This window comes from Loxodonta africana, chromosome 22, assembly GCF_030014295.1.
Source record: "Loxodonta africana isolate mLoxAfr1 chromosome 22, mLoxAfr1.hap2, whole genome shotgun sequence".
NCBI lineage: Eukaryota > Metazoa > Chordata > Mammalia > Proboscidea > Elephantidae > Loxodonta > Loxodonta africana.
The window spans coordinates 310,981-333,722 of record NC_087363.1 but is presented as its reverse complement, the minus strand read 5'-3'; the positions used below and the strand labels follow the sequence as shown (position 1 = coordinate 333,722).

Genomic DNA, 22,742 nt, shown 5'->3' with positions numbered 1-22,742 from the left:
CTCTGTGTTCCTATGTTAACTTTTGAGAAATTAAAAGCATTTCTGCTCACAAACACAGATGGTTTAAATAATGCTAGGATGCCCACTCAGACATCATGGAAGGTATCTGGCTGATTCAAAGTGCCATGTCACCTCAAAAATAAAAATTTTCACCAATATTACTTAAAACCAAAAATAAAAAATGAAGAAGCTTTCCCCTCATAATCCTTTTCCTATTTCAGCTTCCTCTAGGTGTACATGGAGATGAAATTTCTCAGGCTTGAAATCATTAGCTAAAAATCTGCACCTATTTGTGATTTAATTTGTTTCTTCATGATTTGGAGTTCTGTGACTATTCATCACTCATCTGTCAGTTTGTTGTACTATGGTGGCTTGCGTGTTGCTGTGATGCTGAAAGCTATATCACTGGGATTTCAAATACCAGCAGGGTCACTCATGGTGGACAGGTTTCAGCTGAGCTTCCAGACTAAGACAGACAAGGCCAAAGAATTTGGTGGTTTTCTTTTGAAAAAAAAAAATTGGCCAGTAAAAACCTTATGAATAGCAGGGGGCCATTGCCTGATATCTGGCCAGAATAGGAGCCCCTCAGATTGGAAAAGACTAAAAATACAACTGAGAAAGAGCTGCCTCCTCAAACTAAAATCAACCTTAATGATGTGGATGGAGTAAAGCTTTGAGGACCTTCATTTGTTGATGTGGCATGACTCAGCATGAGAAGGAACAGGTGCAAATATCCATTAATAATTGGAATCACGAAATATATGAGGTAAAAACCCAGGAAAATTGGAAATTTTCAAAAATGAAATGGAACACATTAACATCAATATTGTAGGCATTAGTGAGATGAAATGGACAGGAATTGGCCATTATGAATCAGACAATCATAAGGCTTACTACACTGGGAATGCAAAATTAAAGAGGAATGGCGTCACATTCATTGTCAAAAAGAAAATTTTGAGAACTATCCTGAAGTACAACGCTGTCAGTGATAGGATAATATCCATGAGCCTATAAGGGAGATCAGTTAATATGACAGTTACACAAATTTATGCACCAACTTCTAAGGCCAAAGATGAAGAAATTGAGGATTTTTACCAGCTTCTGCATTGTGAAACTGATCAAACATGCAATCAAGATACATTGATAATTACTAGTAATTGGAATGCAAAATTTGGAAACAAACTAGAAGAGTTGGTATTTGGAAAATATGTACTTGGGGACAGAAATGACTCCAGAGATGGCATGATAGAATTTTTCAAGACCAACGTTTTCTTTAACAATACCCCTTTTCAGCAACAGAGGTGGTTGCTATACAAATGGACCTCGCTAGACTGAATAAGCAGGAATTCAACAGACTACATCTGTGCTAAGAGATGATGTAAAAGCTCAATATCACTGGTCAGAACAAGGCCAGGGGCTGACTGTGGAACAGATCTTCGATTGTTCGTATGCAAGTTCAGGTTGAATCTGATAAAAAAAATTGAAACAAGTCCATGCAAACCAAAATAAGACCTTCAGTATGTCTCACCTGAATTTAGAGACTGTAGCAAGAACAGATTTGACAACTGAGTGCTAACGACCAAACAGCAGACAAGTTCTGGGATGACATCAAACCTGAAGAAAGTAAAAGGCCACTAAAAAGACAGGAAAGAAAGAAAAGACCAAAATGGATGTCAGAAGACACTAGACTCTGAAACTTGTTCTTGAAGGTTGAGTAGTAAAGGGAATGGAAGAAATGATGAAGAAAACGAGCTGAACAGAAGACCTCAAAGGGCAGCTTGAGAAGACAAAGTAGTGTAATGATATGTGCAAGGATCTGGAGTTAGAAAACCAAAGGGGAAGAACACACTCGGCATTTCTTAAGCTGAAAGAACTGAATAAAAAATTCAAACATTCAGTTGCAATTTTGACAGAATCAAGGGCAAAATATTGAATGATGCAGGAGGAATAAAAAAAACAAGGTGGAAGGAATACACAAAGTCACTGTACCAAAGAGAATTGATTGATGTTCAGCCATTTCAGGAGGCAGCAGCATATGATCAGGAACTGATGGTCAAACCAGAAACCAAACTCAGGGCCGTCAAGTCAATTCTGACTCAAAGCAACCCTACAAGACAGAGTGGGACTGCCCCGTAGAGTTCCCAAGGAGCGCCTGGCGAATTTGAACTGCTGACCCTTGGGTTAGCAGCCGCAGCACTGAAGCACTACTCCACTAGCGTTTCCAAGAATGATGGTAGTGAGGGAAAAAGTTCAAGCTGCACTGAAGGCATTAGTGAAAAACAAGGCTCCAGGGATTGAGGAAATATCAACTGAGATGTTTCAACCAACAGATGCATATGGGAGCACTTGGCTGAGCCCAACGCAGGCTGGATGCCCACTAGAAGCTGTACTTCACAGGACCGTGACACAGAGGGTGTGAGCTTCTGTGAATTTTTCTTTTCGCCAAAGGTAGAAAAATGTGGGAAGCAAGAGAGAAAGTTTATTACTCTAAGATGTGAAAATAGGATGAAGCATCTTTCTTATTTTTCCTTAGGTAGTGCTTGTTTTAGATAGAAAAATGCCAGAGGTCGTGATTTTTGTCATCCTAGTTCCCAGCTTAAATGTAGAAATGCAAATTTAGGGACAAAGTTTGAAAGGGAAAGACCTCTGGCAAGAGGTGTCCCTAGACAGGGATGGTGTGGTATCGGAGTGGAAGCAGTCAAAAACAATTGTCCTTACATGGAGTATTATTATCCTGAGGTCCAGAAGGACCAATGTTACACTGTATACCACAGCACTAAGGATGTTCCACCACTCCATGGGGGCTACTAATGCATTCCTTATTCGTGACAACTCTGTAACACTTCACACTCAAACATGCTAATATATATATTATAGGCATATTGTAGTATACTAGGGGAAATTTTGATCTGATTTCTACTTCCTGCTGAGAGTGCTGTTTCCAGGGGTTTCTAGCTTTTTGTACTCATTAGTACAAACTTCCTTACTGGAAGGTCTCTCCCAGATGCATAACTTTGGTCATCTTTTTTTGAGATCTACATTTCCAATGTTGACAACTGTTTTCTCAGTCTATAAGTGTAGAACTTCAAATGTGTGTCATATGAACATCTAACACTTTCCTCTAAGTAGCTGTCCTTTGTTTTAGGATACCCGCTTCCATCAAGTCGATTGGCAGCTTTGTGTAGTTCAGAGTAGAACTGTACTCCATCAGATTTTCAATGGCTGTGATCTTAACGGAAGTAGATGACCAAGTCTTTCTTCTGAAGTGCCAACTGGTAGATTCAAAACATCAACCTTTTGGTTAGTAGCTGAGAGCAAACTATTTGTACCACCCTGGAACAGACAGATACCTCTTTATGGTCCTAGATTACTTGTAGGTGAGAGAAAACATGCTACTTTGGTTGAGATTAGAGGAAAGATTTATGAAATTTTGAAAAGACTATGAAGGCAGGGTCTTGATTTTTTTCAGGCTGCTGTAATTAAAATGCATAACTTAAGGCCTGGCACATAGTAGGCTGTATAAGCTGTATATATATATATATAAATATATATATATATATATATATACACTGTTGTGCAAAGAAGGAGAGAAGAAAACATGAAAGAAGGAATAAGAGGACTAGAATATACAGAGCAGACTGTAAGGAGGTGATCATGAGGGTATATGTAGAATATAAAGTAAATGTCTAACAAAAACAAAGTCAAATCACAGCAAACTTCCAAAGGAAAATGTTGGAAGTGGGAATCATTGTATGAAGTAGCAGTAATTTGGTTAAAAAAATTGGGGGGCATAGCATATACCACATAAAATATACCTGTTTCCCTTCCTCTTCCATAAATGAACAAAGCTTCAGTTGGTAACATTTCCCAGCTTTATCAAGGAATCGTTTGTTAGACTCTCTCCCATTGACGTGGTGGTATTAAATGTGGACAAGGGAAGATGTAATGTGTACATTCTGTTTTCTGACCCCAGGCTTCTGTCATAGTCTATTCATTGTCCTCAAATCCTCCCTATGTGGAGTATACACTTAGGTATTCTTTTCTTATGTAGATCATTGGACACCACATAAATCTGTGTTGACTTGTAGTCACAGTCTTACTGACAAACGGTGTATTACACAACAGGTTAGCACTAAGGTTCTCATTGGCGCCTGCTGCCTAATAACTGTTGTAGTTAGGTGCCCTCAGAAATAACATAGAGTAACCCCAAGCAGCAGAGTCCGGAGCAGCTCACCAGGTCTTTCTCCCCCTCAGCCACTGGGTTGGTTTGAATCAACAAACTTTCAGTTAGCAACTGTTCACTTAACCATTGGGCCACCAGGACCGTTAGCCCCAAAGCAAGTGGTGAAAGTGGGAACACGCTATTTGAAGTGAAATAATACAAGCCCTTATTCTGTCAATCAGTGATTAATTCTGTCTCTCTGGTCATGGAGTAGGGACAGGGGATGCTTTGTCCCAGTCATTGAAAGTCAGACACTGGGAATACCTATCACCTCCAAATATAATTATAGTGAAAGAATTGAGAGAGAGTACTACCTCATGTTGTTCTTGTTAGGTGCCATGGAGTTGGTACCGACTCATAGCCACCCTGTGTACAACAGAAGGAAACACTGCTCAGTTCTGTGCCATACTTACAATCCTAGTACTTGAGCCCATTGTTGCAGCCACTGTATCCACTCATCTCATTGAGGGTCTTCCTCTTTTTCGCTGACTCTCTACCAAGCATGATGTCCTTCTCCAAGGACTGATCCCTCCCGAGAACATGTCCAAAGTATATGAGTCATAGTCTCACCATCCTTGCTTCTAAGGAACATCCTCTTTTTTCTTCCAAGATTTGTTCATTCATTTGGCAGTCCATGGTATATTCAATATTCTTCACCAACACCACAATTCAAAGGCATCAATTCCTCTTCAGTCTTCCTTATTCTTGTTCCAGCTTTTGCATGTATATGAGGCAATTGAAAACGCCGTGACTTGAGTCAGGCAGACCTTAGTCTTCAAGGTGACATTTTTGCTTTATAACACTTTAAATAGGTCTTTTGCAGTAGATTTGCTGAATGCGATGGGTCTTTTGATTTCTTGACTGCTGCTTCTAAGAGCCTTGATTGTGGATTCAAGTAGAATGAAACCCTTGACAACTTCACTCTTTTCTCTATTTACTTGTATGTGATATTAACAATATTGTTTGATAATTTCCACATTCGGTTTGATCACCTTTCTTGGGAAGAGGCATACATATGGATCTCTTCCAGTAGGTTGACCAGGTTGCTGTCTTCCAATTTTCTTGGCATAGATGAGTGTGCACTTCAAACACTGCATCTGTTTGTTGAATCATCTCAATTGGTATTCTGTCAATTCCTGGAGCCTTATTTTTCATCAATGTCTTCAGTGCAGCTTGAACTTCTTCCTTCGGTACCATCAGTTCCTGATCATGTGCTACCTCCTGAAATGGTTGAATGTCTACTAATTCTTTCTGGTGTAGTGACTCTGTGTATTCCTTCTATCTTCTATTGATCCTCCATGCATTATTTAATATTTTCCCCATAGAATCCTTCAATATTGCAACTCAAGTTTTGAATTTTTTTCTTCAGTTCTTTAGCTTGAGAAATGCTGAGTGTGTTCTTCCCTTTGGTTTTCTATCTGCAGGTCTTTGCTCATGTCATTGTAATACTTTACTTTGTCTTCTCCACCTGCCTTTTGAAATATCCTGTTCAGCTTTTTTTCTTCTTCATTTCTTCCTTTTGCTTTAGCTAGTCGACATTCAAAAGCAAGTTTCAGAGTCTCTTCTGACATCCATTTTGGTCTTCTCTTTCTTTCCTGGAACAAACCTGAATGTCAAGATGTTGTTGAGGGCCTTGAATTCTATAGTTGTAACGTGAGTCACAGTGCATGATACTGGCAAAAGATGTTGCTCACAAATGGGTCCTGGATAGAGGAGAACCCACAGAGATCAGATGCCTAGTTCTCAGAGGCAGTTAAAGCAACAAGAGAAACCACTGAGGGCCAGACAGCCAATCAATATTACCAGAAGGAGGAGTAGGCCAGAAGATAGAGTAAAAACTTGCTGTGAAAACAAGGCACCAGTCAGGGGGGAAAAAAAAAGTAAAGTATATATATATATATGTACATACATATGCATAGGCACACAAACTCTTGGATATATATATATATGAAACAAATAAATATTTATTTTTAGTGTTTTTAAAATCAGTTGTTTAGTTTACATTTAGAATTGAATTTGTCCTTGCTATTTTTTTTTTTTTTTACCAGCTAAAAGGGAGTCCTGGTGGTGCAGTGTTCACAAACTTGGCAGCTAATCCAGATGTCAGCCATTCGAATACACCAGCTGCTCCTTGGAAACCCTATGGGGCAGTTCTACTCTGTCCTAAAGGGTTGCTATGAGTTGGAACTGACTTGATGGTAACTTGTTTGTTTGTATGTTTGTTAATTTTTTGAAGCATTATTTTGGGTGAATGAAGATTGAAGAACCTCTACATTTAGTTAAGTTCTTCCACTGGAAAACCTGGCATTTGATATGATTTTGTTTTGATTATTTGTAAATGCATTTTCTTTATTGTTAATAATTAGCCCTTAGCTGTCTGGAAGAGCAACTCATCCTTTCTTGGAATGAAAAAATGTTAGAGCTTTGCTAATCAAGAACCTTCTGGCCTAAATGGGGAAACTGAGGATACAGAGCTAAAGATTTGCTATTGATCAGATACCAACTGTGAAATAGTGTAATTTAAAGTATAGTCTTCACCTGATGGATTTAAAAAAGTGACTGGCATTTTTCCATGGATGGTGCCATACCTAAACTCTCCTCTACCAAAACCTTATGGTTTAGTTAAAAAAAAAAAAAAAAAAACCTGTAATATAATAAATTTTCTAGAAAACAGCTAAAATCTATTTTTGTCCAAGCTTTCTGCAGTAGGCTTTTCAAAAGAAGTTTGCTGTTTTTTATGCCCTCATTTTTATCTCTGGGTCATAAACCTACTAAGCTCATATATGTGAGGGCCGTTGCATGTAATATTGTGACAGCATCTTCAATAGATAATGTTCTTCAATGCTTTCTTAAAAACCACTTGTTCAAATTGGGCATCTGTCAAACACCCAAGACTCTCTTGAAATTATCTACTTGAATTGATATAGATCCTTGCATAGATGCTTTTGGTAACTGCCTCTTGATAGCTAACTACCTTAGTTCAGAATGAAGGTAGAAGAAAGAAAAAAAAAAAAAAGACTGTAAACACTCATTAATTCCCAGTGTGCTCATTCAGAATTTGTTCTCTCGGGGCCTGACTATAATCGTCTTTGTTCAATCAGCCCTTCACTTAAAAGAAGTACAAAGTTAATACAGTCATGTGCTGCATAACACCCTTTCAGGTAACATTCGACTGCATGTAAGTCTGTGGCCCTACACGGTTGTAGTAGAGTTCAGAAATCTCCATCAGAAAATGGGACTTGGTGGACATAACTGGACATAGGGAACACAACACCTTCCTGCCTGCAACATGTGTATCTCATATTCTTTGTATACAAAATGATCAGGCTGCCAGGCTTACAGTGGTACAAAACCTATATATAACCTATAATACATATGTCTTGATAATCATAATAAATGCCCATTTTACTGACTTGTGTGTATACTGTACTATACTTTATATCATCCCTGGGTTATCAATGTTCAACTTACATATAACCCATAGTTACAAACCCACTCCCATAAAGCCCATTATATTAAAAAGCCAAGGTACATACAATGGTTGATAATAAAAAAAATGAGTGTTACTTTTGATGAACATCAAAATATTATTATTATAATATTATATTTAACATGTTTTAGAGTATTTGGAAGTATTTATTTTTTATGCATAAATATATACTATATACTAATACAAACATTTGGCTGACATTAGATACAAACCGTACCTGTTCTGACTTATGTACACACTTGACTTAAAGACAGACTTTGGAAGAGAACTCATTCTTAATCCAAGGACTGCCTGTATACAATATGATGTTTGTACAATGTCCGAATCACATAAAATTCTATTTCACAGAAATTATCATGGATGTTTAAAAGGCACATGACTGTATTAGTCTTTCAATAATATTTTTAAAATTTCAGACTAAACACACTGATTTTTATTAACCCAAATCATTGAGTATCATGATTTCCCCAGTATGAAAAGTATAGAACACCCTTAATCCATTGCCACTGAGTAGATTCCAAATCATAGTGACCCTATAGGGCAGAATAGAACTACCCCACAGGGTTTCCAAGGAGCAATTGGTGGACTCAAATTGCCAACCATTTAGTTAGCAAGTTAGCAGCTGAGCTCTGAACCACTATGCCACCAGGGCCCCAATAAAGCATAAATAATATTTAAATTACAAACAATTCTTACATGTCTATTAAGTTAATTTCAGATTATTTCCTGAGCATGATTTTTATTACACTGGTTTTAGCTTACAATGGAGTCATGTACTTGTGCAAGCATTAAGTTACAAATTCTAAAATCTGCCTATAAGGTGAAAGTTGTGCATTTTCAAAATAACCTTAAAATTACATTAAATCATCCATAACATTCAGTTGTGGCTGTATAAACATACTCAATATAACTAATTTTTCCTCAGCAAGATAGAAAAAAAAAAAAAAAAGGAGTAACTCTTTCCATCTGAACACCCAAGGGAGTTACTGGCTTATGGTTCAGCTGCTATGGCTACACATAAAATTACTCCAAAAGTTAGAGGTTTAGAAGAACAACTTTGTTAAGCTCACAGATTCTGTGGGCTAGGAATTGAATGACAACAGGAATGGGTCATCTCTACTAGACAGTGGAGCCCCAGCTAGAAAGACCAGAAGGTTGGGAATAATTGGATTACTGAGGACTGGCACCATCTGAAGGCATCCCTCACAGGACTGTATGTTGGTTATTGCACGTGGACCAAAGCAACTATACATGGCCTCTCCATGTAACTAGGTTATACACAACATGGGAGCCTGAGGGAGTTGAAACATCATACATAGCAGCTCCGGGCTCCCGAAACAAGTGTCTTAGCACACAGTGTGGAAGCTGTATAGTCTTCCTGGCCTTCCCTTGGGAGTCATGCAAAGTTACTTCTGTTGCATTCCATTCTTAAAAAAAGTGAATCAGAAGTCCACTCAGAGGCCGGGGCGGGGGCGGGGGGAGAGACAGACCATGTTTCTTAACAAAGCGGTGAAAATGTCACATTGCAGCATAGCACGTGGAGTGAGAGATGATGTTGCAATCAACATTGGAAAACACAATATGGCACAACTTGGGTTTATTTTTTGTTGTTTCGTTTATGTTGATTCTTTTTGATTTTTTGCTCATTTAACCAAGGGTTATAGTTGTATCTGTTTATATTAAATATATGTAAGATATATGGTTTGAGAGAGATTTACTTTGAAGATAATAGAGCTTGCACTTCAAGGTGCCTTTCTTGCCCAAGTCCTTTCCAACTTACCTAGGCGGTACCGTACTATTCACATACTTACATATTTTGTAAATTTTGCAGAAGTTATTTTAATCACGGCATTAATGTCTACTGTCTCTGTCCTCTCTGACTCCCTCTGTGTCCACAGCCACTTTTGTAGTGTGATATATTAGTGATTACAGGTATTACAGGTTCTGGATGAAAAAAAGTAAAGTTGAGGATATATTTAGTTTGGGGTTTATGTTGTTTGCAGAAACTCTGGATATAGTTAGTTTATTGCTAGCAAGGTTTCACATAATTTATTGCTAGGATTAAAACTGTCTGACTCTGATGCTAGTAGTCTTAATATCATACTACTGTCACAGGGATCAGGCTTTTGTATCTTTAACTTGAAAAGAGTATAGTCTATCCTCAGATATTTATAAACCTTCCCACTAGTTGTCACCTCACTATTTGAATCAACACATCTTTCTGCTCTTATTACTCACTATGACCCCACCTGTCTGTGGTACTTGTTAGCTTATTTGGAAGTATGCAATTAATTGTGAGTTATTTCCTCTTTCAGCATTTCATATATAATTTTGAATTTGGAATGCATTTTTTTTTTTTCCTAAAGGCAGCCAACAGAACTTTATTAACTTCATTTGCCAATTCACTTGGGTTCATCCTTGACTGCCATTTATTGATTCAAATGAAAAAGTCTTTTTTTTTTTTGGTTACAGTGTATAGTCAAGCATTTTTTGTTAAGTGTTTTTTATTTCTTTTATTCTTTGGTAATTGAGTCTGCCTTCTCACATTTAATGTGATTTTTTTTTAATACAATTGTCCAATTGCCTAATTATATGTCAATTATTATTTGTAACCCTTTGTCTAAAAGTAGACTGAAATATCTTTAAGTAAGTTCTAAGCTACTGGTGACAGTAAATATTTTTTCATAGCTGGAAAATGCATTGCCTATTGTATAGGTCAACAAAGGGAACTCAGCTCTTTGAAGCTCAAGTTCCATAGAAAAATGAAAGATTGTTTTTCCTATTTGCTTGAAATCTCAGCTCTCACTCAACTCTCACATTCCAGATATGGACTTAATATGTTGTTGTTGTTGTTAGCACTGACGAGTTAATTCTAACTCATGGAAATTTCATGTCTACTGAGTAGAACTGCTCTATAGGGTTTTCTAGATTGTGACCTTTTGGAAGAAGGACACTAGTCCTATCTTCTGAGTTGCCTTTAGGTGGGTTTGAATCACTCAACTTTTGGCTAGTAGTTGAGCATTTAACCTTTTTTTGACACTCAGGGACTCCTGGACTTAACATAGACCAAGCCCATTGCCGTTGAGTTGATTCTGACTCATAGTGATCCTATAGGACAGAGTAGAACAGCCCCATAGGGTTTCCAAGGCTGTAAACTTTATGGAAGCAGACTGCCATGTCTTTCTCCTGCAGCCTCCCTCAAATACACTGAATTAATGAAGTTAATTGCATGTCAGAGGGTCTTGTTCTAGAATGACAGCTTGAGAAGCTCCACAGACCTGGTCCCCAGCAAAACACAATAACTGATAGAATTACAAAATCACAACCATTTAAAGTCTCTGTAACTTGCCCAAAGAGCACAAAACAAATGAGCAAACATTTATTCAGGAAAATATATACTAAACTTTGGTAAAAACAGTGAAAGTTTGTGGTTTGTGAGCCATGAGCCACTCCTTGCCTTCCTTTCTTCCAACTCTTCATGATAGAAGCTCTAATTTTGGTAAGTGTGGACATGAATATTGGACTCTCTCCCTACTCAACTCCCAGACAAGGCCAATGGTATTTCCCCAGAAGTGACAGTCTGCCACCACCTTTTATTCTCACCAGCTACATGTTGCAGAGACTAAATTCCAGATGAGTGAGTCCAAGAAGTTAGGGACTGCCTTCTTCTCTCCAGCCAACTGACACTTACAAGGTGGAAACTCTACTCCAGGCTTGATGGATCAAAAATACTGAGGACTCATACACCTTTCCCAGTTAACTTTTAAGGTGGTGGTTCCACACTGGGAGAGGCAAGATTAGAAGAAGAGAGGCTGCCATCCCAGCTCAGCATCATGGTTGTAAAGCAGGGATGTCACTCTAGAAGAAATGTACTGTTGCCTCTTCTCCAAGCTGGAAACTCTTTCTTGCCCAGAGAGAAAGACAGACAGTAAGAACAGGAAGCTCCAAAGCTCTCCTCAAAGGAATTGGATTTATTAGGAATAGAATGTGAGGGAAGTGCATTCCTGAGAGTGTTATCAGAAATAAAAGAGATTCTGGAGGTAAGCATGAAAGCAACAGGCAAACAACAAGGCAGCTAGTTTACCAGACAAAATCAGGGAAAGATATAATTAGGCAGAGTTGTTCTGGATTCAGTTCAATCTCAAAGACTGACCTCAGTAACTACCCCTGTAAAGGGGGCCAAATTAAATTGTGGAGAAATTTGTGTCCCAGGGCATTGCTAAAAAACAACAGAGCAATCAGTTGGTAATTAGCGAAGTCTAGCAGTTGAGACTGATGGACAGATTGGCCAACAGCTTAATAGAGACTTCAGGGAAAGATAGTCAAAGAAAGTCCTGACAACCATCATGCCAGGGCAACTGCACATATGCCTTGGTTATGCCCTCTGAGGAGCAACACCAGAGGCTTCATAATGAAGGGAAAATAGGTTTCAATAATATACTCCAACCAAGTCAGCAATAATAGACAAGCAAACAAAACTAGTAAGCCCTAGGACGGGTAAGTATCCACAGTTTTTACAACATATTATCTAAAATGTCCAGTGTTCCATTATGAAATGTTCGAGATCACTAGCCATTAGAGAAATGCAAATCAAAACCACAATGAGATATCATCTCACCCTGGCATTACTGGCATGAATAATAATAATAATAAAAAAACAGAAAATAATAAATGTTGGAAAGCTTGCAGGGAGATTTGAACTCTTATGCAGTGCTGTTGGGAATACAAAAGGGTACAACCATTTTGGAGAATGATATGGAGCTTCCTTAGAAAGCTAGAAATACAAATATCATGTGATCCAGCAATCCCACTCGTGGGAATATATCCTAGAGAAATAAGAGCTGTCACATGAATAGACATATGCATGCCCATGTTCATTGCAGCATTGTTCCCAATAGCAAAAAGATGAAAACAACCTAGATGTCCATCAATGGATGAATGGATAAACAAAGTATGGTGCATACACAAAATGGAGTATTACACAACAATAAAGAACAACAATGAATCTGTGAAGCATCTCACAACATGGATGAACATGGAGGGCATTATGCTAAGTGAAATAAGTCAATCAAAAAAGGACATATATATGAGACCACTACCATAAAAACTCATGAAAAGATTTCCACACAAAAAGAAACAATCTTTTATGGTTACTTGGGGGGGGGGGGTGAGAATGGAAAATCACTAATTACACAATACTGGGGAAGCCAGCACTCCTTGTCCAAGGCAAGGTTGTGGAAGCTCCATAGACACATCCAAACTCCCTGAGGGATCAAAGTAGTGACCTGAGGGCTGTGGAGACCATAGTGTAGGGAACAAGTCTCTCAATTGCCATAAAAGGATTTATAAAGAAAACATTCTGCATTCTACTTTGGGTCTTAAAAGCTTCTGAGCAACCATCAAAGATAATTCATGGTTTCACCCCATCTGGAGCAAGGGGGAATAAAGAAAACCAAAGACACAAAGGAAATATTAGTCCAAAGACTAAGGAACCACAACCACCACAGCCTCCACCAAACTGAGTCCAGCACAACTAGACGGTGCCCGGCTGCCACTACTGACTGCTCTGACAGGGATCACAATAGAGGGGCCCAAACAGAGCTGGAGAAAAATGGAGAACAAAAATCTAACTCACAAAAAAAGATCAAACTTTCTGGCCTGACTGAGACTGGAGAAACCCTGAGAATATGGCCCCTAGAAGCCCTTTTAGCTCAGTAATGAAGTCACTCCTGAGGTCCACCCTTCATCCAAAGATTACACAGGCTCATAAAACAAAATGAAACTAAAGGGACACACCAGCCTAGGGGCAAGGACTAGAAGGTAGGAGGAACAGGAAAGCTGGTCACAGGGAGCCGAAGGTTGAGGAGGGAGAGTGTTGACATGTCGTGGAGTTGGTAACCAATGTCACAAAACAATATGTGCACTAATTGTTTAATGAGAAGCTAGTTTGTACTGTAAATCTTCATCTAAAATACTATATATATATATATGTAAGTAAATAAATAAAGTGTCCAGTGTTCAGTAAAAAATGTTAAAGCATGCAAAGAAACAGATTAGTGGGAACCATACACAGGAAACAAGGAGACAACAAAACTGCCTGCGTGAGAGCTCAGATGTTGGACTTAATAGACAAAAGACTTCAAAGCAGCCAATATAAATATGTTTATTAAAGAACTCACATACAGAAACAGTAACTGTGGGGAAGATACGAATTTGATATTTTGCTGTTTATGTGAGATAATCTAAAAATACCAAAAATGAGGCAATATGATTAATTAATTAAAATTATTAAATTGACTTTGGTGAAAGGCTTTAAAATTACACAGAGATCAGAGACCACCTTATGATGCAAGCTCCACATAACTTGGAACCCCAACAGCTTTGAAGTACACTTGCATGTGCTCAGTGTCATATTTGCTTTGAGACTAGAGTTTCTGCCTTTAGAGAATTGATACCACAATTAATACCTACAGACAACCACCACAGTTCCCCAGTCCCCCTGAGATAAAAGAAAATAAAAGTGTCTCACCATGTATTTACTCAGAAGGAAACTCAAAGTGGTAATTTAACATTATACAGCATTTTCTAAAAATGAAGTTTTTCATCTTTTTATGTTTTCACCCCTACCTAAGAACTCCTAATATTAAAGAAAATGATAAACTACACAGGTGAGACACTATCTGGGAAGGAAGTTCAAAGGATCTGGTGATGTCATTCACTGGGATGGGGAGATACCATGACTATTGCTACCTGGCACAAATTTGATATTTGGACCAGCCTTTTAAATAGAAACACAATTTGGCTCACATTTGAAAATTGCAAGGTTTTTCATGACTATATAAAGTACTCTAAAATATCGCTTAGCTGAGAGTGTCACTTTTTTGCTGCTTGGGGTTACACAAAAGCTATTTCTAGAGGTAATGCATGAATTTTGGAAAATATTGCACAAAGTAGTTTTAAGGAATAGAAACTATTATCCTTGAATTAAGTCCATGTACTTGTTCAGAGAATTGGAGAGACTTCAGCAAGAATATTTTTATCCTTTGCATTTGATTGTAGGCTGGTATAAAAAAAGAAAAAAAAAATCTTTTTTTCTTTCAAAATACATGTTGCATTTTCAAAAACACAGCAGGAATCTGAGGACTCAGAGAAGTGATTTTGAAGGCCTACAACCCAGATTCATTACAGATAATTGCTTATTAAAATCAAATGCCTTTTCCATTTGTCCTCTATTTGTTTTCTCTCATTTCATTAATTCCATTTACTATACTATATTATCCTAGGTAATTTTTTTTCACTATGTGTGAATGTCTTCATTAGCATTTCTACTTCTTCCTACAAAGTTTTGCAGAGGAAACGATTTAAACATAATACAAAGTTTAAACAAATATTTGTAACAAATGACCAGAAAAAACTGTACCTCACTGACTGAGTTCATCCCGCTGGGATTAGGAGACACCATGGAGCTACAGATCATCCTCTTTTTGCTCTTTGTTGTGATTTACACACTCACAGTCCTGGGGAATGTGGGAATGATCCCGCTAACCAGGGTGGACTCTCGACTTCACACACCCATGTATTTCTTCCTGGCTAACTTGTTCTTTGTGGATGTTTGCTACTCATCCACCATCACCCCAAAGATGCTGGTAGATCTATTGTCTGAGAAGAAAACCATCGCCTTTGCTGGCTGCTTCCTGCAGATGTATTTCTTTATCGCCCTGGCAACAACTGAATGCATCCTCTTTGCGTTAATGGCCTATGACCACTACGTGGCCATATGTAACCCAATCCTTTAATCCTTAATCATGTCCAGGACAGTCTGCCTTAAAATGGCAGCTGGGGCCTTTACAGCAGGATTGCTGAACTACATGGTTAATACAAGTTATGTAAGCAGCTTACCATTGTGTGGTTTCAATATCATCCATCACTTCTTCTGTGACACCCCCCCTCTTTTTAAGCTCTCTTCTTCTGATGCACACCTGAATGAAAACATCATTTCCACTTTTGCTGGTGTGAATAGGGTTGGAACTCTGCTTGTCATCCTTACTACCTACTCCTACATTCGCTTCACCATCTTTCGTATGCATTCAGGGGAGGGGAGGTGCAAAGCATTCTCAACTTGTGCCTCCCACTTGACTGCTGTAATTCTGTTCTATGCAACCTCCATCTATACTTATTTGAGACTTAGTTCTAGCTACTCCCTGAGTCAGGATGAAGTGGCATAGGGTTCTACACAGTGGTTATCCCCATGCTGAACCCTCTGATCTACAGCCTCAGGAATAAGGAAGTAAAGAAGGCTTTGTGGAATGTGATTACCAGGAAAAGCATCTTTCATTTCTGTCATTGCCTGGTTTATTTTCTGAACTAAACAGAGTAATTAACTCTCAAAGCCTAGTTCAAACGTAAGGTTTCCATTAGAATATTTTCAGAGTAAACACATTCTGTTAATACTCAAGTATCTGTATCCGATTAGGGATACGATTCATTAGAAGACTAATACTGGAACATGGAATGTTCATGTTATAATCATTCTATGTTCTCACTGGGTCTTTAAAAATAAAGTTTATTTATAACGAACTCTTGGCTGTGGAAAAAAGAAGATTAAATGTTCAGAGACAAAAGTCACAATATCACATGGAGCTAATCATATAGAATATTTTTGACCATCCATTCAATCTCTTTTTACCACTTCTAAGATAAACATTACCTAAGATAAATGTTACCTATATAACATACATTTCATAAATGCTTTAGAGTAATAATGGATTTTCCTTTTTAATTGATATATATCATGGAGGGGATGCTTAAGTTAAACTTCAGGGCTATAGTTTTATTACCACTCTAAACTTCTGACTTTTTATCTCTCTTTCCCTATCCATACACACATACGCTTCTTAAAGAATAAACGAGAGTTTATACAAAAACTTTCTGTCAAGAACAATGCTGACTGATTTGAATGTATGACAGCACTGCCTGGGTTCCTTACCCTTCTCCTCGAAATTTTCTAAATCCTTTTTCCCCTTTATCTCTTCTGGACTCTCACATGCACAAGTATTCAGGTGCACACCCACACACACACAGCAAAAACAAAAGCAAAACGAACAAACAAGCACATACAACACACTCAGCTGCTACAAAGAGTTCGAGAGACGCACACTTTTAAGGAGGTAGATCAGTCTTCAGTGGATGAACCTGACCCATTTTCTTTAGTAGGTTCATGAGTTTCCTCTTCATAGCGATAGTCTCTCAATTGTCAATAAAAAGCAATTGAAATCTATCTCAATATTAATGTTAAGCGCTATTGACGTGGAATAAAGCATCAAGGTTTTACTTACAATGTGTGTTTTAAGGGAATCATATGTTGATCACAATATTGTGCATTAAATAGCAAATTTATGTTCCTTCCCGTGTAAAATTTAGGGTTAGAAACAATGTTTTGGAGATGAAATAAAGTTATGCTGAAGTTTGAGGTTTTCAGCACATCTTCATTTAAACCATGTTCTCTGCTATGTAATTCAGCTGTCCTCGATCTGATTAATCTCATTTACAATGTCTACAGATATTGCCAACTTTGGAAGCTGGCACTGGTTCGTGATGCTGTGTCCATTTCAATTCATTGTATATGTGTTTTATGTAAATTTTGGTACTTTCTCGAACTCATAGTTACTTGTAGTAAAATGTTTTTTTTTGTTCTCACATGCCCTTGTTTATTGTTCAATGTATTTATGTGGAAAAAAAAAATTTTCTCTAACTCAAAAGAACTTTAAAAGCAACAAGAAGTGCTAGCTATTAGATATAATGTGATTTCTTCATCTGACTCATTCCTTAACATATAACAACATTTATTAAATCCTCTTTTATGAAAGGTAATACTTGTCTCTTTGCTATAGTATCTGTTTTTTTGTTTTGGTTTTAATTTTTATTTCCCAGTCTCTTTCGTTTTCACTTGGCTATTTGATGTTACACCCTTCCCAAATATGCACAATTATCAATTAATGTTTTGTCTTTGCTCAGTTTTTTGGAACAATGAATTTGTTAATTAAGGGAATTTGAAATCTTGCCACTAGGTTAGGTTCTGCTCAGGATATTAATTAGTAATTAGGTAAGGCCAAAATAGAGACTTGTTTATAAAACATGGAAACGTTACAAAGCTGAAAAAGTAAACAAATAAGTTAGAAGAAATAAAGGAATTCAAGAATCACATGGATGCCAATAGTAGACCAAAAACAATAAGGCAATGTTATTAAGAGACAGAGTTCCATATTTTGATGGAAAATAAATGTGTGCAAATGATTTAATATTAATGTACAATTTTTTTGATTCACTTAATTAAATGTCAAATAACATGCACAGCATACTTAACATGGTTTTATTAAATATGGGAAGTCATGCTTCTCATTATAAAATTAGTCTAATGCCCTAGTTAATTGAAGTAATGATTCCATTTAAATTCACACTCGTCAAATAAAACCAACGATGCTGTGTTAACCGATAGCAAGATGTTTCAGAGGACGGAAATAAACACTATTAAGAAGGTAGTACCCAAATTGGTCAGGTGTCTAGGAAAAAGTCAAATTAGAAGTGGTTGAGTTAATCTGAGAATATTTAATCTGTAAAACAGGATTTCACAAATGATGTAATAGCTGTACTGAAAATATAGAATATATTTTAAATAAAACCAAAAAACCAAACCCATTGCTGTCGAGTTGATTCTGATTCATAGCGACCCTATAGGACAGAGTAGAACTTTCCCACAGAGTTGCCAAGAAGTGCCTGGTGGATTCGAACCGCCTACCTTTTGGTTAGCAGCCATAGCACTTTACGGCTCTGCCGCTAGGGTTTCCGTATGTTAAATACAGAATGTCAAGCAGAACCTCTGATACCCAAAAGTAAAAATGCAGTCGCTCTAGCTAAACTTAATAAAATTTACTACTTCGCTGGGAACTTTGTAGATACTATCGTTAAACAGTTAAACGTATTTTCATTAAATTTTGATAACTTCAATGGTTCTGTGAAAATGTTGCATATATCCATTACATCAGATGTGTTCGGTAACTTAACAAAAATGATTGCACCCAGCTTTGTTACTAATGTAAAAAACAAAACAAAACCCGTTGATGAGTGGATTCCGACTCATAGTGACCCTATAAGCCAGAGTAGAACTCCCCACAGGGTTTCCAAGGACTGCCTGGTGGATTTGAAGTGTCAACGTTTTGGTTAACAGCCGTAGCACTTAACCACTACACCACAGGGTTTTGTTACTTAGGTGGGAGGTGATAAATACTGACCCTGTACAGAATTTTGCATTTTGCAAGCCAAGGATCAACCTGATTAAGGTCTAAGTCAAAATGTCTCCGAATTTTTGAATTGGGCTGCAAGCCCTCAACCTCCAGAACTTGTATGAACATTTAAACTATGCATATTGTCAAAAAGAAAATGTAATTTTTTAGCTGAGTTTTTATTGAGGACATGTCTGATTTATTAATAAACTAGTAGTAAAAGCAGCAAGATGAGAAAAAAAAAAGCATGATTTGGAGGGAGCATGGGGTTAGAAGCTTTATTTTTGTGGGAAACAGTATGCTTATGTCAGCAGCATGGGGAAAAGAAAATAAAGTGAAAGGAGTTGAAGTTCTGCTCCGCGAATCATAAAATCCTCCTGCCCAGACCCTGTGTCACAGAAGGAGACTGTGTATCAGAAGCATTAGAAATGGTAGACTTGGGGAACATTAGACAGAAGCAACAAACAGCACAGTTAACGAGCAAACGGTAAAGATGTAACTGTGGCTGCTCGTAATGCCACAGCTGCATTCCCTGGGGCAGTTTACCAGCTGACCGTGGGCTCATAAAGTGACGTCGGAAGCAGAGCAACACGCAACAAGTACTGTTTTTAAATGGACCATTGCCACTACTTTATTTCCTGTTTCTTCATTATTACTCTCCCTTTAATAATATTATATATTTCCTTTTTTCCCTGGGCATAGGCTGATAGTTTCGTATGAGACTAAGCGATGCGGTTAGCTGCCGTTAAGTTGGCCCTGGACTTTATGCAACTCCACGCTCCGCAAAATGGGACGCTGCTTGGTCCGGCCCCGCACCGTGATCGGTTGTGGGTCAGATCATTGTGATCCATAGGGCTTTCTGGAAGTCGATCACCTTTCTACCTTTCTACCCAGCACGTATTAATCTGGAAGGTCTGCTGAATCCTGTTCAGCATCACAGTAACACACGAGCCTCCACTGACAGACGGGTGGTGGCTGTGTATGAGCCGCACTGGCTGGGACTCAAACCCAGGTCTCCCTCACAAAGGGAAGGTGAGGGTTCTACCACTGAACCGCTATAAAAAACTCTATAATGCATATTTCTTTTCATTTCTTCTTTTAACTGATTTAAAAAAGCCATTTTATATGTATATGTATGTGTATGTGTATGTGTATGTGTATGTGTATGTGTATGTGTATGTGTATGTGTATGTGTATGTGTATGTGTATGTGTATGTGTGTGTGTGTGTATGTGTATGTGTGTATGTGTGTGTGTATGTGTGTGTGTGTGTGTGTGTGTGTGTGTGTGTATGTATATGTACATGTATATGTATATAAACTCTATGGGGCAGTTCTACTCCATCCTATAGGATCACTATGAGTCAGAATCGACTCGAGGGCACTGGGCTGGGTATGACTTAGGTTGGGCCTACAAAATGTAGAAATGTAATGTATCTGACAATAACAGCACAAAGGTATGTGGGAACAAAGCTGTAGAGGAGTAAGGAGGTAATACCTGATGGTAGCTGGCACAAGTCTACTGGAACAAATGACGAGAACCAGAAATGGCAAATAAGACGGTTAATGCAGGAAACAGTATAAATACATACTTCCCCATTTTTTTTTCTTTCTTTTCTCAATCTCTTTAATTACATAAATCTACATAAAGTAGTGGGCTCAACACAGCAAGTGTTGTGAAGATGGCACAGGAATGGGCAGTGTTTCATTCTGTTGTACTTGGGTCACTATGAGTCAGAACAGACTTGATGGGTACCTAACAACAGCAACCAACATATAAAGTAATAATTATAATAATTTATTTTGGAGTTTGTAACATAAAGAAATTCAAAAAATATAACAATAATAGCCAAAGAGGGGAAAAAAGAGGGTAGAGCTATACAGAAGTATAGCTATCATTGTTGTCAGGTGCCGTCAAGTTGGTCTCAACGCATGGAGACCCTGTGTACCACAGAACGAAACACTGCCCGGTCCTGCACCATCCTCACAATCATTGTTACGCTTGAGTCCGTTGTTGCAGCCACTGTGTCAATCCACCTCTTTGAGGGTATTCCTCTTTCTGCTGACCCTGTACTTTACCAAGCCTGATGCCCTTCTCCAGAGACTGATCCCTCCTGACAACATGTCCAAAATGTGTGAGATACAGTCTCACCATCCTTGCTTCTAAGGAGCATGCTGGCTGTACTTCTTCCAAGTCAGATTTGTCCGTTCTTTTGGCAGTCCCTGGTATATTCAATATTCTTCGCCAACATTGCAGTTCAAAGATATTAATTCTTCTGTCTTCCTTATTCATTGTCCAGCTTTCGTATGCATATGATGTGATCGAAAATACCATGGCTTGGGTCAGGTGTACCTTAGTCTTCAAGATGATGTCTTTGCTTTTCAAAACCCTAAAGAAGTCCTTTGCAATTCCTGTCATTAGAACTATGTTAATACAAATTTGAAGGAGTCACTGATAAGTTTAGGTGTATATTGTAAACTCTAGAGCAAATGCTAAGAAATAACTCAAGAAATGGTAAAAATATTATTAAAAGTTATACTAGAAAATTACCCAAGTATTGCAGAAGAAGGAATGAAGAAGCAAAAGCAACATGAGATATATAGAAAACCAAAAGTAAAATGGCACTAAATGTAAATAGATTAAATGATTCAGCCAAAAATCAGAGGTTGTCAGACCGGAAAAAAATAGAACTGAATGTCAGCTACCTATAGGTGACATACTTAAATTCAAAGACGGAAATAGATTGAAAACCAGACAATGGTGTTTGCATAGGCATTGTCTACTTTGCCCTTCTCAAAAAGTGATTGCTTTTAAAAGTAAGAATATAACCAAAAAAAAAAGAGAGAGAAAAGGAAATAGATCTGTAAGTTTCCAGAGAGAGACAGTCGATGGGGCTCAAAGCTCATAATGGAAAGTTGAAAAATTTAGCCACAGGCAGAAGTAGTGTGAGTTCCTCTGTTGTAATCAGAAGGACAAGAATGGGCAGATGTTTTTGTAGGTGCCTGTAGATTTTCGTATTTATTACCAGGCGTATGAGCACGTTCCTGTTTGATAGCTTCTATTTCCTTTTTTAACATAAAGGTAAGGAAGCTTAGTGAATGGAATGGGAGGAAGGGACATCAGAAACTGTAGAATAGCAAAAAAGATTTTGAAATATCCATAGCTGAAAGACTTTGTTTAGGCCAGTGCGGCACACTGAAAGACCCAAATAGAGTTTGATGAAGGGATTATTCAGAAAATGCGAACAGGGATAATGTGATTTTCAGGCAGTGAGATGTCATCACCAGAGTTACCACCAAAGAAGCAAGAGGAAGAACCTGTTCTGGAACCTGGAGAGGGCTGTACCCAAAGGGGAGGAGCTGCATGATAAGATATATGGCCTTAAATAGGGAAAAAATGCCACCACAGATGGTCGGCACGACTGAGAGGAGGTGAGGAAAAATTACATTACTCTTTTTCTTCTCAACTTTTAATCTCTTACGTGTGGCTTCCATTGGCTGAATTAAAAAAAAAAAAGGATAAAAGGTTGCCATCAATTCTAACTCATGGTAATTTCATGAGTATCAGAGAAGAACTTGCTCCATATGGTTTTCAATGGTTGATTTTTCAGAAGTATACCAGTACACCAACGGGCCTTCCTCCTGATGAAACTTTGGGTGGGTCGAATTTGCAAACTTTCAGTTAACAGCTGTGTGCACTAACCTTTGGCATCACCCAGAGCCTCCTCCATTGGCCAAAGCCAATCAGAAGCCA

The 22,742-nt window shown here is 38.0% G+C and overlaps 1 pseudogene; it reads left to right on the top strand.

Moving 5' to 3' along the window:
* The first annotated feature begins 14,946 nt into the window (after window positions 1–14,946).
* LOC135228459 (olfactory receptor 5F1-like) lies at window positions 14,947–16,338 on the top strand (annotated as a pseudogene).
* The last annotated feature ends 6,404 nt before the right edge of the window (window positions 16,339–22,742 follow it).